This window comes from Cupressus sempervirens, chromosome 11 (genome assembly GCF_028749045.1).
Source record: "Cupressus sempervirens isolate cs-2001-9-10 chromosome 11, ASM2874904v1, whole genome shotgun sequence".
Lineage (NCBI taxonomy): Eukaryota > Viridiplantae > Streptophyta > Pinopsida > Cupressales > Cupressaceae > Cupressus > Cupressus sempervirens.
In genome coordinates this window covers 226,790,635-226,806,302 of record NC_143128.1, presented here as the reverse complement: position 1 = coordinate 226,806,302, position 15,668 = coordinate 226,790,635, and the positions used below count along the sequence as shown (strand labels likewise).

General features: G+C 34.5%; 1 long non-coding RNA gene across 4 annotated transcripts; it reads left to right on the top strand.

Annotated features, from left to right (window-relative positions):
• The first annotated feature begins 6,742 nt into the window (after positions 1 to 6,742).
• On the top strand, positions 6,743 to 10,680 carry LOC149528986 (uncharacterized). Of its 4 annotated transcripts, none has more exons than XR_016358944.1 (5): positions 6,763 to 7,444; positions 8,697 to 8,851; positions 8,965 to 9,008; positions 9,872 to 9,968; positions 10,132 to 10,680. It is a non-coding gene; the product is annotated as an uncharacterized LOC149528986 (long non-coding RNA). The 4 variants fall into 4 exon arrangements; XR_016358943.1 differs by having other exon boundaries at positions 9,872 to 9,980; XR_016358945.1 differs by having other exon boundaries at positions 6,743 to 6,879; positions 9,872 to 10,680.
• The last annotated feature ends 4,988 nt before the right edge of the window (positions 10,681 to 15,668 follow it).

Here is a 15,668-nt window from a genome sequence, read left to right as displayed (position 1 = left end):
TACCAATATCTTCAAAAAATTGAGAGGCACCCTTGTGGTAATTCATTTAGGCCCAGGGTGAAGCACAACTCTGAAAATAGAGTTGCCAGTTGAAGAGAGGAATATTGGGGAAGTAAAAGCTATACAAAACCAAACAAATTTGTTCTTCCCCAATATAGTCGCAAGAAAATCTATTAGTGAATGTTTTGTCACTTCAAAATTTAAGTTCTGGAAATGACCTTATAATCCCACAATGTAATATAAAAATCACAATAGACAGATTCAAGGCACCATTATGCCAAACCCATCTCTGAATTTTAGAGGTACAACTCCCTCACATATATTTTGAATGAATGGAAAACCAATATGCTTTTAACCATAAAGAGAAGAAAGCAAATGAACGTGCATGTGAAGCAAAAAAACAAGTTATCTTTAAATTGGATAATGAAAGTAAATGAAATAAAGTTCATTACATAAAACATTCGATAGTACAAATAAGGGAAACAGACTTTTAAATACTCATAGATGTTATTCAAAGATAACATTATACACAACTATAGTAATTATCTAAAAACAATCCACACGAAGTACCAAAATAGACGTCCATATAGTAGCAACACAAAAGTTTGACATACTTTCATATGGAAAACTAAAAAAGCTATCACAATCTTTTACTTCGGTAGATAAAACCAAAATTATGCCTTTTGTCTATTCATTTTATTCCCTCCACTTCCTATTTACAAGATTTATGCTTAATTAACACTAACTACCCTTTCTAATGATGTCCGTTGCAAAAAGGAAACGAAAATGATTCAATGTCCATTATCAAGAAAGGTAACATCCCAAATTCCATCTGGGTCCACTTATACATTTTCTTCATCTTCCACTCCCTCTTCCTCATCCACGTTCACACATGCAATAGGTTGAGGAGGTCTACCATGAAATTGAGGGCCCTTTATTCTTCCACATTGACTAGTATATAAACAAATTTGGTGTGATCCCTTTCATTCTCCATCTCCAAAATGTCTCTCACATAACTATAATGCCTGGTTCTCAAATCCTAGACAATAATGAATATACTGGAGATGATGTCATATTGTTCCATGTATGCTTCTATGAGATCAAGATAGAGACCTGGCTTATGTACTTCATTATTGTATCCTTCTAGAATGAGAATTCCCATCTTGACAGGAGAGAATTAACCATTAGCATAACTTGCAAGATGATTGTCAAAGAACAAGGTGGCCAAAGAATGGATTTGTACTTTATTCATAACCACTTCAATTTACTTATTTCAGAGGGTGACACATGATAAATTTAAACTTTATACTTTTCCACCTCATGACAAGACTTAATTACAAGATTATGCTAGGATTATGCATCATTAAATGCAAGAGAATATCATGTGCTTTGAGAAACTCACCATTGGGCAGGTGCTTACATACTGATGTTTTGAAGCTTTACTCAAAATTTATCAACTTAAGGAAGGGGGTGATTGAGTGACAATGTCGCAAGGTTATGGGGACATAAAAGTGCCAAAAGTGTTGTTGCCACTTGTGAGTTTTGTGGAGTTCATGAAAATGTGATATTGTGGGTTATAATTTGGTCAAGATGATGTTCATACTGTAGACACCTAAATCTGATTACATCACTAGGTAATCTTATTTAGTCATCTCCTAGGGCATTATTGATTAAACATTTATTATTTAATTAATTAATCGTCATCCCGTAGTTTATTAATTAATTAAATTAACTATAGTCCAATTGATAAAATCAAACGATAACCAAAAATCAATTTATCAATTAAATCCTTGTTCCTCTATTAAATTAAATAAATTCCCAAATCTATTTAATTTAATCCCATATCCCTTATTTATTAAATAAATCATTTAATAAATTATCCAAACCCCTAAAATATCCCTAAAAACTACCTTTATCCCTAAATCAACCCATTCACCCATACTAACCTCACTTAGCCTCCTAACTAACCCATCCAATCAAAGTTAAGCCACTTGCCCTCTAACCCCCTTTCTAAACTAAGTCTAATCCCCTCCTAAACATGTGCACAACTTTAAGCAAGGGTTAAGACTTGCTAACCCAAGGTAAAGTCAACAAGTCTCCCTTATCCTCTTCCATCCCTATCCAAGAGTATTAATGACTCTTACATGCCATTAATGCCTTTTACATCCCTCTTTATGTCTCTTACATCCCTCTTACATACTCATCCTCTCTCATTACTCCCTTTGATCAACCATTATCCCATCCCCTCACACTCATCCTCCTTCTAACAAGTGTCACTCCCCTATTGGCTCTAAACAAGCACAATCCATGTGCTTCCCTTTGAAAGTATCTTAGCCGTCCCTCACCATTCTTCCATCCTTGCATCTTGACCCTCCATTTCACTACCCCTTAGCCTATAAATAAAGCCCTTCCCTCTCACAATCCATCAATCCACTTTTATGCAAACTTATAATGCTCCATTGAACACTACATCATAGCCATTTTACACCATCACCATGTTGAAATACATCCACACCTCTATTGTTGAAATCCTCACCCATCTACACACTTGGTAAAAACTCCCACCCATTAGAAGCTTGAGCACATCATGAGTATACATCCCTTATCCATTAGGTACATATCTATGTCATCAAGGTTACACCCAAGGAGCTTACCATTCTTGGTTTGCCTTCCTTTTGGTGATAATCTCGTCCTACCATAAGTGTTAACTTATTTAGTTTTGTGAATGCTTTATTAGTTAGTATTCCTTTATTACACTGCTAAATTGGGTGATACACATATAAATTTTACAAATTGTGAGATCTACAAAATGATAAGTTTTGAAATTGGTGGGGGTGGGGGGTGCATAAACCACGACTAATAATAATAAAGTTTAAATCCACTATACATATAAAACCTGAACGATAGACTATTGAATACAAAATCCCCCTTACACAAATAAACAAATCTTACTATAATAAAATTCCTCTTAAAACTTACAATTATGACATATGAAGCCCAAAATCACTAGTTGAAAATAGTGAATGACATAGGAACAACATGGACATTGGTCGACAACTTAATGACACTGAGTTGCATCGTGACACACATCAAAGTCATCAACACAAGAATGGTTGCCTTAAGACAACCAATAGATGTATATAAGCTTAGGTGATTGCCATCGTAGAGCGAGGATGACAATTGACTAAACACAAGATTGACCACCTGGCTATCTCTAAATTTAACCATCATCAAGGTTGTATGGGTAAACTTAGACATTTGGAGCTAGACAAAGTCAGTATGGTACTAGCCATCACTCAAATACTATTATCAAGTGTACTATATCATATATATAAATAGCCAAAGTACATGCATTGTAAAACCACAAGCAATGAAAGGGAACTCTACTTGCGTAATCATTTTACAAATTTTATGACACTACCCCTTCTCAAAAAATTCAATATATATCTATATCACCAACACCATTAACCATGACTAAAACATTAATTATCTCTACTCATTATTTTAAGCACCATTTAATATAATTGACAACATTAATCAACATTGTTCACCATTTTAGCATTGAGAGAATATATATACATAAATGTATCACATTAATGCCATTAACCATAATAAACAACATTGAATCTCACACAAGTAACAACATTGTTAATCCCATGAAGCATAGTGCACATCAAAACCACTAAATCCATATGCATAACACAAAAAGGTGGTACAATAGATCATGTCATCAGAAGGAAACTTCAATTTTGAAACCAAAACATCATTTATAAAGATATGAATGCATCTAGACATCATCATTGCACCTACTCACATACAAATCATGCATATGATCACTTGTCAATCACTCGAATAATCCATTACTCATATAAAAAATAATATCATATCGACAAAAACAATATATGAGCAATCTTGTGCATAGTAGAAGTACACAACACCAAAAGATTAGTAACTAATCATCACACAATATCATATAAGATTCTAGCTTAGACCAAAAGAATAGACAGATAGCAAGGTGTAAACACAATAGGCACTACAAGTCATTTTTGTGTAGTTCAATTTAATTTTGTTCACAAAGAAATACTCAAAATAAACAAAAATGGGATCTAACAAAAAATTGTGAAAGTATAATTTTATAACTCAAAAACTTATTACTTTTTAATTATTTTGATCCTAAATATATAATAGATTTACTTAAGGCCATTTAGCTCCTTAAATATTATAAAAAATGTTCAATTTCATTTCAAACCCATGATTTGTCTTTGGACTTAACTTTCAAAATTTTCTAACTTAAATTTATTTCAGATAGATTCCAACATTATTGGCAACCATCAAATTTACACCTAACTTCCTCATAATTTTTCTATCTAGATAACTTTTTCTTTAGAAATATTAAATTTTTATAGTTTTTTCTTTTTGTAAAAGTATTTTGCAAATGATTTTTTTTATTGGTAATAAAGAGCTTTACATTGATAATTGAAAAAATTATTACAAAGTATGCTAAAGAAAGAGAGACTACCTGTCTGAGGAATGCATTTAAGCTTGATGATGAGTCATTTTGGGAGGCCTTGAAATTGTTCTTAAGAGAAGACTATTTGGTGACAGATTGGAGGCCAGTATCAAATCTGGATATCTCCTCTCTATTTCTGGCTTTAGCTTTAAGGGTGGTTGACTCTAAGCCAAAGGTGATGTATGTAGCTAGGGCTTGTGTGGAGTTGAAATGGATCGGCTACATGAAACACATTGTTCGCAAAGTGGTGTTGGTTGTTGGAATTCACATGAGACAACGTCAATGGAGGATGATTGGTGGCGTTCTGGGTGAGTTGCAATTACTATTGGTATGGTCTTCTATGTGGCTGTCAAAGTTCATCTCCATGTGGCATGGTTGGGATGGTGCAAATTGCTAACATTTGTTCATTTTGTGGATCAAGCGCAAGCATTGGTGGGTGACAGAGTGGTGAGGATGCACAAAATGATGCCAGTAAAGTTGAATGTGCCAATGGGTGAGGATGGTATGCTGAGGATTCACAGGTAGATTCTAGTAAGGCCTTGCAAAAAGGATGCAAGAAGGATGATGGTGGGGTTGTAGGTTGTGAAGGTGTGTTTACTAATGTGCAGTTAGAGTTGCCTCACGAAGGTGGTATGGGGTTAAGTCCCTCGACTCATCTTGGACGTTCATCAGTGGTAGAGGTTGATGTTTTCCTAGTTACTAAATGAGCGATTGTGAGAAGGGTTGTTCGTGGTTTGGGCGGTGTTGTTGTGGTTGGTGGTGTAACTCCTAATTTCACCAAGGAAGAAACTACTAAGTGCTTTTCGAGCTAGATAGTTGGGGGTCTCTGTTTGGGTTGGTTGTGGGAAGGGGGGAGAGGTCTCTAATACTTGAAAAACAAATTTTGTTTTGCTTGTGATCATTTTGTCAAAACACAACATATTGTGTGTGGGCTATAGTATTTGGTAAGGTGCTTGATATTATGTTTGAGTTTGGTAACTAAGATCGACTCTTTGAAAGAAGGAATCTTCCCATCAATGGTTAAAGAAAAATTAGCTTCCATCTCTTTGCACCTTCAGTGTGTTCGTGCTTGGTCTCTCTAATCTCTGGTGTAGAAAGGAAAGTTGAGTGCAAGTTTTTAAACAACCATTGAAGCCTCAAGAAGGGTCGATATCCAAAGATTACTTCCATCATTACTAAAACTTTGCCAATCTTATTCACACATGCCAAAGGCACAAACTATTAATTGTATGATGTCACTCCTGTCTCCATCTGCATATGGGATGAGTACTTTACAAAGTTCGGTGTGATGAGAGCTCCAACTCACATGGACCAAAATCCAAAATCCTCTAGTAACATTAAAATGTCCATGTTGGCAGAGAGTTCACCACCTCATTATTATACCACAAACAAAGACCACCTTTAGCAAATAAATGATTGCCAATCTTTCTACATCATCCAAACTTATGGCCTCCATATCAAAACAAGGGTATCATCGAAACAACACCAAGAAAGGATGATGAGGTTACCAATCCTCACCATAATTGCCCTCATGATGATCAACAACAAATGCCAAAAGAAATGATGTCATCCATGGTCATTCACAACTCCAAATTCGAAGGTTGGATTTCGTTGAAGTCTTCCCTAATTTCAAAGTTCTCATGTAGAGGACCCTGCACTCCCACATTTGAAAGTTTGTCTACTAGGGAATTAGCCTCTCCTAGAACATGAAATATTTTAAATTGATCCACTTCATTGAGCAAAGTTCTAATCTGTTTGATATATTTGTCAAGATACCATGTCTCCATGCTCTGTTTTGCAATTCCATTTACATTTATCTAAGAGTCTCCTTCTAGGTGTAAGTTCAGATGCTAAGCTTCATTCCTGGGAATATTGTGTGAACAAAAATAAGACTCATCTTGATTATTTGTTCCATCTACCACCTTTTTGCACAAGATGCCAGAATGCTTCATCATCTGATCTCGGGACATCTCCAATATTAGAGGGCCTCGGGTTACCCTTGGAAGCCCCATTAAAGTTGATTTCAGTGCACCTTGGATCAATTAAAGACCATGAAACACTAGAGGTTTTGGGAAGAGAATCTAACTCTCACATGCCCATCAACAACCCTGTTTTGCAAATGAAATTTGACTAAAATAATAAAATTTAATTAAACTAAATTGAAGAATATTTTTATTCAATTTTATATAATTTAGAGATTTTGTAAAATTCTGCAAAATAAAGAAAGGCTGTTTAATCAAACCGGCTAGTCATCTTAGTACCTGAATTTACAAAGAATGTAGGGGAGCCGAACATTCAAATTACAGCCATGGGATGCAAGCAAATCAATGATGGTCCTTATTTTTCTCCGTAACGGAAAAGATGCTATGGTATATATGGAACGGCCGTTTAAAAAAGCATATTTCCTTGTTACCGTTCAAAAAAGATGGTCTAGAATTTTATCTCAACGGTCCTCACATCAGGGCCATGGGATGAGAGCAGATCAAGGGCATATATGAAATATAACCGTTTAAAGAAGCACCATGCCACGCCACTTTGTATTTATGTGCAGTTTACTCGGAAGCAGGGCAGATTGTTCCCTATTCAATACTTTTGGTTTTGTCTGCCCCACATTGCATTTTGGCATGGCCATGCCTCCGTTTATGTTTTTATTTAGCTTTTGGTGTTTGAAATTTTTCTTTTCAGTTTTTCGACAGCATTTTGTATATGTTTTTATTTAGTTTTTTGTGTTTGAATTTTTTCTTTTCAGTTTTTCCGCTGCATTTTGTATATGTTTTGCTGCGTTTTGAATGGGGCAACAGTGAGGGGAGCTATACATCCTAGCGAGTAGGAATTTGCAGATGCAAGTCTATTTGTATTTACTCTAATATGCAGCTCTGTGGAATTCAACGAGGGTTTCAACAATCTTTGGGGTTTCTGTGGATGGGCGCTCGGGTAACCATTTTATTGTTCTAAGATCTTTTTGCAACATTTGATTGACTTTGAAAAATTAATTTATGGATAAATGCTTACATGTAGTTTAAGGCATACAAGTCAGGTTACTTTAGTGCAGCCTATAATTGAAGCCTGGCTACTCTGCAGGAGGTTTATATTTGCATTCTAATGTATTTCTAAGTTCTTGTTTGTCTGAGTGGTGCTGTATGCTTTTTAGCTTAATGATTTGGTTGAATTATTTAGTTAAAAGGAAATTGCAAGTGTTTGAAACATTGTTTGTTTTCAGTTTCCTCTCACTTGCGTTTTGAAGCGACCAAGTGCAGAGTAGAGGATAGAATGCATGATTGTAGGTTTATTGAACTTTTGTTTCATGCACTTCAACTTTATTGACATTGCTGTAGTGAGTGTTTATTGAACTTTTTGTTTCATGCACTTCAACTTTATTGACATTGCTGTAGTGAGTCTTCTATGTCTTTCCTCACTGTATTGTATAGTCTGTTCAATAGAATTGATAATTTCTAATGTCTGCTATAGAAGTGCCTTCCTAAATTTCGTAGCCTCTTTTCAATTTATCCCATTAATGTGAGAGTTGTTCTGTTTTATAGGATATTTCATATTTGTTGAGTCTCTGTATTCGATCAATTTAAATTTTTGGCATGTAGCTTTTTGAGTTTCCAGCTTTTCTTTAATTCATGTTGTGGGGTGTTCTATTCTATGGCCATCCCTTAGGAATTTCATTTTATTCAATCATTACACTTTTCTTTCAATATTGCTACTATAGTTTTCAAGATTGCTACTATAGTTTTCGTCTTATGAGTATTCATTAGGAGAAAAATGTTATACTGTTTATAAATTGGCAGTTCATAGGGAATGTTATGTTTGAATAGATAGTGCATTTGGAAGCCAAAGCATTTCTGAAATAGATACACTAATTACATGAAGCAGTGCATGGAAGTGAGTGTGTAGTACCTACTTTGTTGAATGTATCACTGTTTGTAAATGACCAGTTCATAGGGCAGATTAAATTTAAACAGATAATGCATTGGTGGCAAAAGCATTTCTGAAGTACATACACTAATTACATGAAGCAGTGCATGGAAGTGAGCTGTATCACCTACTTTGTTGATGGGGATTGTCTAGTTTTCCTCTATATAACATATGTATTTGAATTAATTTGATGGTTGTCATTTTAATTCATCTTTATTTGTAACAGTGTGAGAGTCGGTTTGATGTATTTTTCTTTTTTGTGCAGGAGTCTATTCAAGGAGTGTTTCTTGGGATGATATTGTTTAGTTTGGGCACCAATTCAAATTTGTTTTGGAGGTTGAGTCTAAGCCAGACAATTTTGTTGCTATTTCCAAAGTAGAGTGCAACATTGATGGACTTCTTATCTGCAATGGGTACAAGGTATTGTTTATCCTCTTACTACAATCATGAAAGATAGTGTCACAATTGCATACATTATAAAGTTTTGAATTTAAAAAATGTTGCATGTTGTCTTTTTGTTGCTATTTCCACAGTACAGCGCAACATTGACCAACTTCTTATCTGCAATGGGCACAAGGTATTGTTTCTTCCCTTACTACAGTCATGGAAGATAGTGTCACATTTGCATACATTTATAAAGTTTAGAATTTTAAAAATGCTTTATTTTGTCTTTGCGTACTTTTCTTTAAAATATGGAGTTTACAAAATGCAGCTTGTACATTCTGTGCTTTTTTCTGTGGTCACATTTTTGTAGCCCCTCTCAATTATTAGACTTTACATGTCTCCTATATTCATGGGTCCTATTTTAATGGTTAATCAATGTTTAAATCAGGGGGATGTGATTGGCTGTTATAGTAGATTCTTGAAATCACGTCTTTGGAGATGAAAATATGAGCAAATGTCCCTGGAACAATAGACATAACAATTTAGAACTATTGGAAGCATTTGTAGTTGCCTGCTAGGAACATTCTCATAAATACCTACAGCACATAATTTTCTATCATATTGGTGTAGATATTCGGATCAGTTTAACTACTTCACCTGACAGAGTTAGCCTTATGTAGCTTAATTGAATTAACTAATAACTAATAAGCCTCTATATATATCAAGACATTTGATAAATTGAATTAACTAATAACTAATAAACCTCTATGTTCATGATTCCGATGCAAATCAGAGAATTTTTGCTATTCCTGAGCATCCACAAGGCATTTTGATGCTCTGGATGTGCTTCCTGTGTGCATCCTGCTGCGCTTCCACACCAGAACGCGTCTAGGTTTACTTGAAGACCATTTTATCTTCATAAGGAACTCTGAAGTTAAACTCTGAGTTGAGCTGTGTGCACCTAGAAACAATTAGGTTAGGTTAAGTTGTGTTAAAATCCAACTATGTTTTGTTTCGTAGGGTTGTGTTACTCATCAACTAAACATTGAATAATAGGCAGGTGAGTGGCTGTTTGCAGAATGCTGGAGTTAGCTTGTGGAAGATGTGAATGCAGAATTCAATGTCTGGGAAGTCAGTACACGAGAGATCTTAGGTCTATAAAGAGGTTTTATTTAATTCATGATACAAGATATTTTGATCTTTCATTACTCTAGATAAAGAGTTAGTCATGAAAGTATCAATGGCTTAAATCATTAATCAATGACAAACTATTTTAAAGCATTTGCTAACATTGAACATTGGAAAGAATATTTTAGGTTTTCAGACCAGCTCAATCTACTGGACCATGAAGGGACTTGGCCTCGTTAGTTTTGTTTCGTAGGGCCGTGTCACTCATCAACTAAACATGGCTGTTTCAGAATGCTGGAGTTAACTCATGGAAGAGGTGAATGCAGAATTCAATGTCTGGGAAGTCAGTACACGAGAGCTCTTAGGTCTATATAGAGGTTCTATTTAATTCATGATACAAGATATCTTTATCTTTCATTAATTCATGTATAAGTCATAAAAGTATCAATGGCTTAAATCAATGACTAACTATTTTAAAGCATTTGCTAACATTGAACATTGGAAAGAATATTTTAGGTTTTCAAACCAGCTCAATCTACTGAACCATGAGGGACTTGGCCTTGTTAGTTTTGTACTCACAAATTGAAAAGATGAGAATATCTATCATCAAATCATATCTGGCAACAGTATATGTACATATAGGGGAGGATCTTAATACTGAAGTCTGATGTGAAATGATTGATAAATTGTTTTTCAGACATCTAGGAATTGGAATTTCACAGTTGCAATTGGACTTATCATTTATGTTTAACTATGTAAAATGAATATCCATTACTTCTTGGGTATTAGTAAATCTCCCTTAACCTTGGTTGGACAGCCAGGATATTTCCTTCTTTTAGCTATCTCATGGATGTATAAGCTGGAAGCATAGAAGCAGATGCAACGATTGAGGAATTTCACAGTTGCAATTTGTAACTGACTTTACCAAGAATCATTTATGTTTAACTATGTAAAATGAATGTCCATTCCTTCTTGAGTATTAGTAAATCTCCCTTAACCTTGGTTAGACAGCCAGGATATTTCCTTCTTTTAACTATCTCATGGATGTATAAGCTAGAAGCATAGAAGCAGATGCAATGATTGAGGAATTGATCTTGAGACATTTAAGGAATTGGAATTTCACAGTTCCAATCTGTAACTGATTTTACCAAGAAATCAGTTATGTTTAATTATGTAAACTGAATATCCATTACTTCTAGATGCATGGATGTTGCAGTATTAGTAAATTTCCCTTAACCTTGGTTCGACAACCAAAATATTTCCTTCTTTTAGCTATCTCATGGATGTATAAGCTAGAAGCATATGCAGATGTCTTGAAAATATCATGATATATTCCAACATATCTTTTCACAGCATGTTCCTGACATTTGCTTGAAAATATTTTGAGTTTTTCAAAATGTCACTAGTTGTCAATATGACTGATGATTTCAACAATGGCAATATATCAACATAGATTACATCTAATACTACTTATAATCTTAACATGTGTCAGAGCTGTGATTTTGTAGAATACCTTTAATGATGTAAAAGTAGTTGTAAAGATTTTTAGCTACCATTATTGAATAGAACTTGGGTTTGTTTCAAGCCATGACAGCAATCACTTCTGCTGTTATTTCAAGAGTGAACACAGTTATCTACAGTTGTGAAGACATTTGGTACCTTTAATGGTGTAAAAGAAGTGTAAAGATTTTTAATTACCATTATTGAATAAATGTTGGGTCTTTTCAAGGCATGACATAAAACAAATTTTTGTTGCTATTTCAAGAGTGAACATAGTTAGTTATCTACAGTTCTGAAGACACTTGGTTAATTGGGTTTAAAAACCTTGTGAATGGGGGACATATATGACTGTTGCCATCTTGAGAAGGGGTTATGATTGTTGCAATAACCAAAAATCATATTTGAGAACGGGTTATTGTTACTGTTTATAGCTTCTGTCGGATAAAATATGAGATCTAATCTTAAAGCTTAAACTCTTTGATATATATATATATACATAGTTGGTTATCTACAGTTGTGAAGACACTTGGTTAATTGGGTTTAAAAACCTTGTGAATAGGGGACATATGACTGTTGCCATCTTGAGAAGGGGTTATGATTGTTGCAATAACCAACAATCATATTTGAGAAGGGGGGATATTGTTAATGTTTATAGCTTCTGCCGGATAAAATATGAGGTGTAACCTTCAAGATTAAACTCTTTGATATATATATTTCTACCGATTCATATCGGAAAAGATTAAACTCTTGGATATTTATATTTCTACCATATCATACCGGAAATATGAGATGTAATCTTAAAGATTAAACTCTTTGATATATATATTTCTACCGATTCAGATTGGGTTGAAGACATCTGCTATAGCTCAACATACCGATTAGGGATCGGGTTTAGTATCACTGCCGATATTCTAAGTATCAGGCTTTCATATGGATGATTACTAATTATCCGGCTGTGCATATTTATCTTACATACAACTTGCTATGGATAGTTGCCGAGTTTGCTAACTGTATTAGGCATGTTAATGAAGAGGCACATTAGTTACTGTCAGTGTTTAAGACAATTTTGATTAGTCATAACCACGTAGAGTCATGCCCCTACTACGGGGCCATGCCTTTTGGTAGAATATAAATATAATATGCACATCGGTGGACAAAGCAATATCAATTACTGAAAAACATACTTGCAGTTCCCAAGATCATACCACCTACAGATTTCTAAATACATCATCAGCACTTGATTCATTGAAGACAAATCTAGAGATCTTGCACAATAACATGGTATTAGAGCAGGTTTAAGAGACAATCCCGATTAGATTTATTTGAAGTGCCCTAAAATACTCAAAGTTTTGTTTCCTTCAAAATGGTGAGCGGTATAAAAGTGGAGGATAGACTTGACAATGATTCAAATTATGGAGCATGGAAATTACGAATGAAGTTAATCTTAAAAGATAATGACCTAAAGCAATTCATTGAAAAATCTGACCAACCAAAAGGCAATGACGAATTGATTAAATGGGAGAAAGATAACACTAAAGCCATGAAATTAATTGCGGATGGCATTAGGGATCATCCCTACTATCTCCGAATTAGACACAACACAAAATGCTTAAAAATCTTGAAGAAATGTTTGAGATCAACAATACAACGAGAATTGTAACCTTGAAAGACAATCTCTCCAACATTAAAATGAAAACAAGAGAATTTGTTGCCTCATATTTCATGAGGATAATAGAACTAAGAAACCAACTCTCCAAAATTGGCCAAATTTATGATGAAAAAGAATTAACAATGATAGCTCGTCTCCCATCATCATGGAAATATTTCAGACAAGGGGTATGTCTTGATCAAAGCTTCCTATTGAAGGTGATATTGAGGCTCTCACAGCCCAGGTTGATAAAAACAAGAAACCTAAATTCAAAAGGAAAAGAATACATGTTGATTACTCGAAAATGCAATGCTTTAGATGTGACAACTATGGTCTAAAGCAATTCATTGAAAAATCTGACCAACCAAAAGGCAATGACGAATTGATTAAATGGGAGAAAGATAACACTAAAGCCATGAAATTAATTGCGGATGGCATTAGGGATCATCCCTACTATCTCCGAATTAGACACAACACAAAATGCTTAAAAATCTTGAAGAAATGTTTGAGATCAACAATACAACGAGAATTGTAACCTTGAAAGACAATCTCTCCAACATTAAAATGAAAACAAGAGAATTTGTTGCCTCATATTTCATGAGGATAATAGAACTAAGAAACCAACTCTCCAAAATTGGCCAAATTTATGATGAAAAAGAATTAACAATGATAGCTCGTCTCCCATCATCATGGAAATATTTCAGACAAGGGGTATGTCTTGATCAAAGCTTCCTATTGAAGGTGATATTGAGGCTCTCACAGCCCAGGTTGATAAAAACAAGAAACCTAAATTCAAAAGGAAAAGAATACATGTTGATTACTCGAAAATGCAATGCTTTAGATGTGACAACTATGGTCACTCAGCATTCAAATGCCTTGATAGACTGAAACATCAAGCAGCTTTCGCCAAAGGCAGTGATTTTGATACAGATCCAGAGAAACGTAAATTCTAAAGAAACTTTGAATACCCTTAACATGTATGAAGTAATGGATTAAGAGGGAGGTCTCTTTCTATATTCATTGAAGTGTAAAATAAGCTTGTTAAAATTTCTAAGATGGAGTCTTAGATTATCAAATTATTGTACTATGCTATCTATGTGTATTTACTTTTAATCATTATTGCTATGTGCCATGACCTTTCTGTTTTGAGAATGTTATTATAGGAAGAGGGAGTTTATAAGGAGCTTTGATAATTGATATTCAAAGGGAGTTGAAAACATCCTTATACATAAAAATGATGGCCTACCCTTGTGTACATCATGAGGAAGTGACGACTTCCAAACGATGTCACTTGTATTTGTAGAAGTTATTGTAAGGTGACGATCTTACAATAACTTGTATTATGAGATCAAACAAATTGAGTAAATGGTGAATGTCTTGCATCTCAACATTCTGGGAGGCCATTACTCAGAGTATTTGGTGAATATCTTTGATATTCTGGGAAGCCAATACTCTTGATATCATATGTGATATCAAACCTTATATTTGAGTAAATGTGAATATCATATGATATTCTGGGAGACCATTACTTGTGATATCAGATGTGATATCAAAACTTTAATTGAGTACTTGGTGAATATCGGATGTCGATATTCTGGGAGGCCAATACTCATGATATCAACTATGATATCAAAATGTTGAATATCTTCTGATCAACGATATTCTTATATTGAAGTGATATATGATCGTATGTTTATCCTCCCTAGCTAAGAGGGAGTGTTAATGTTTATAGCTTCTGTTGGATAAAATATGAGATGTAATCTTAAAGATTAAACTCTTTGATATATATATTTCTACCGATTTATATCGGGTTGAAGACATCTGCTATAGTTCAACATATGGATGATCACTGCTGATATTCTAAGTATCGGGCTATGCATATTTATCTTACACATAACTTTTTGTGCATAGTTGCCGAATTTGCTTATTGTATCAGGCATGTTAATGAAGAGGCACATTAGTTACTGTCAGTGTTTAAGACAGTTTTGATATGTGGTCATGACATGTCCCTACGGGGCCATGTCTTTTAGTAGAATATAAATATAATATGCACATCGGTGGACAAAGCAATATCAATTACTGAACATACTTGCAGTCCCCAAGATCGTGCCACCTGCAGATTTCCAAATACATCATCAGCACTTGATTCACTGAAGACAAATCTGGAGATCTGAACTTCTGCATAAAAGAAAGGTAAGTCAGAATCATATCTCCATCATTATTTCTATCAGAGATCCTGCACAATAACAGTTATGATTGTTGCAATAACCAACAGTCATAAATAAATTTTCAAGGCATGACATAAATAGTTTTTGGCTGTTATTTCAAGAGTGAAAGGGGACATATGACTGTTGCCATCTTGAGAAGGGGCTATGATTGTTGCGTTAACCTAATTTTTTGCTGTTATTTCAAGAGTGAACATAGTGATCTGCATTTGTGAAGACACTTGGTTAATTGGGTTATATGTTTTTCAAGGCATGACATAAATAATTTTTTGCTTCCAGAGTGACCATAGCTAGTTATCTACAGTTGTGAAGGCACTTGGTTAATTGGGTTTAAAAACCTTGTGAATAGGGG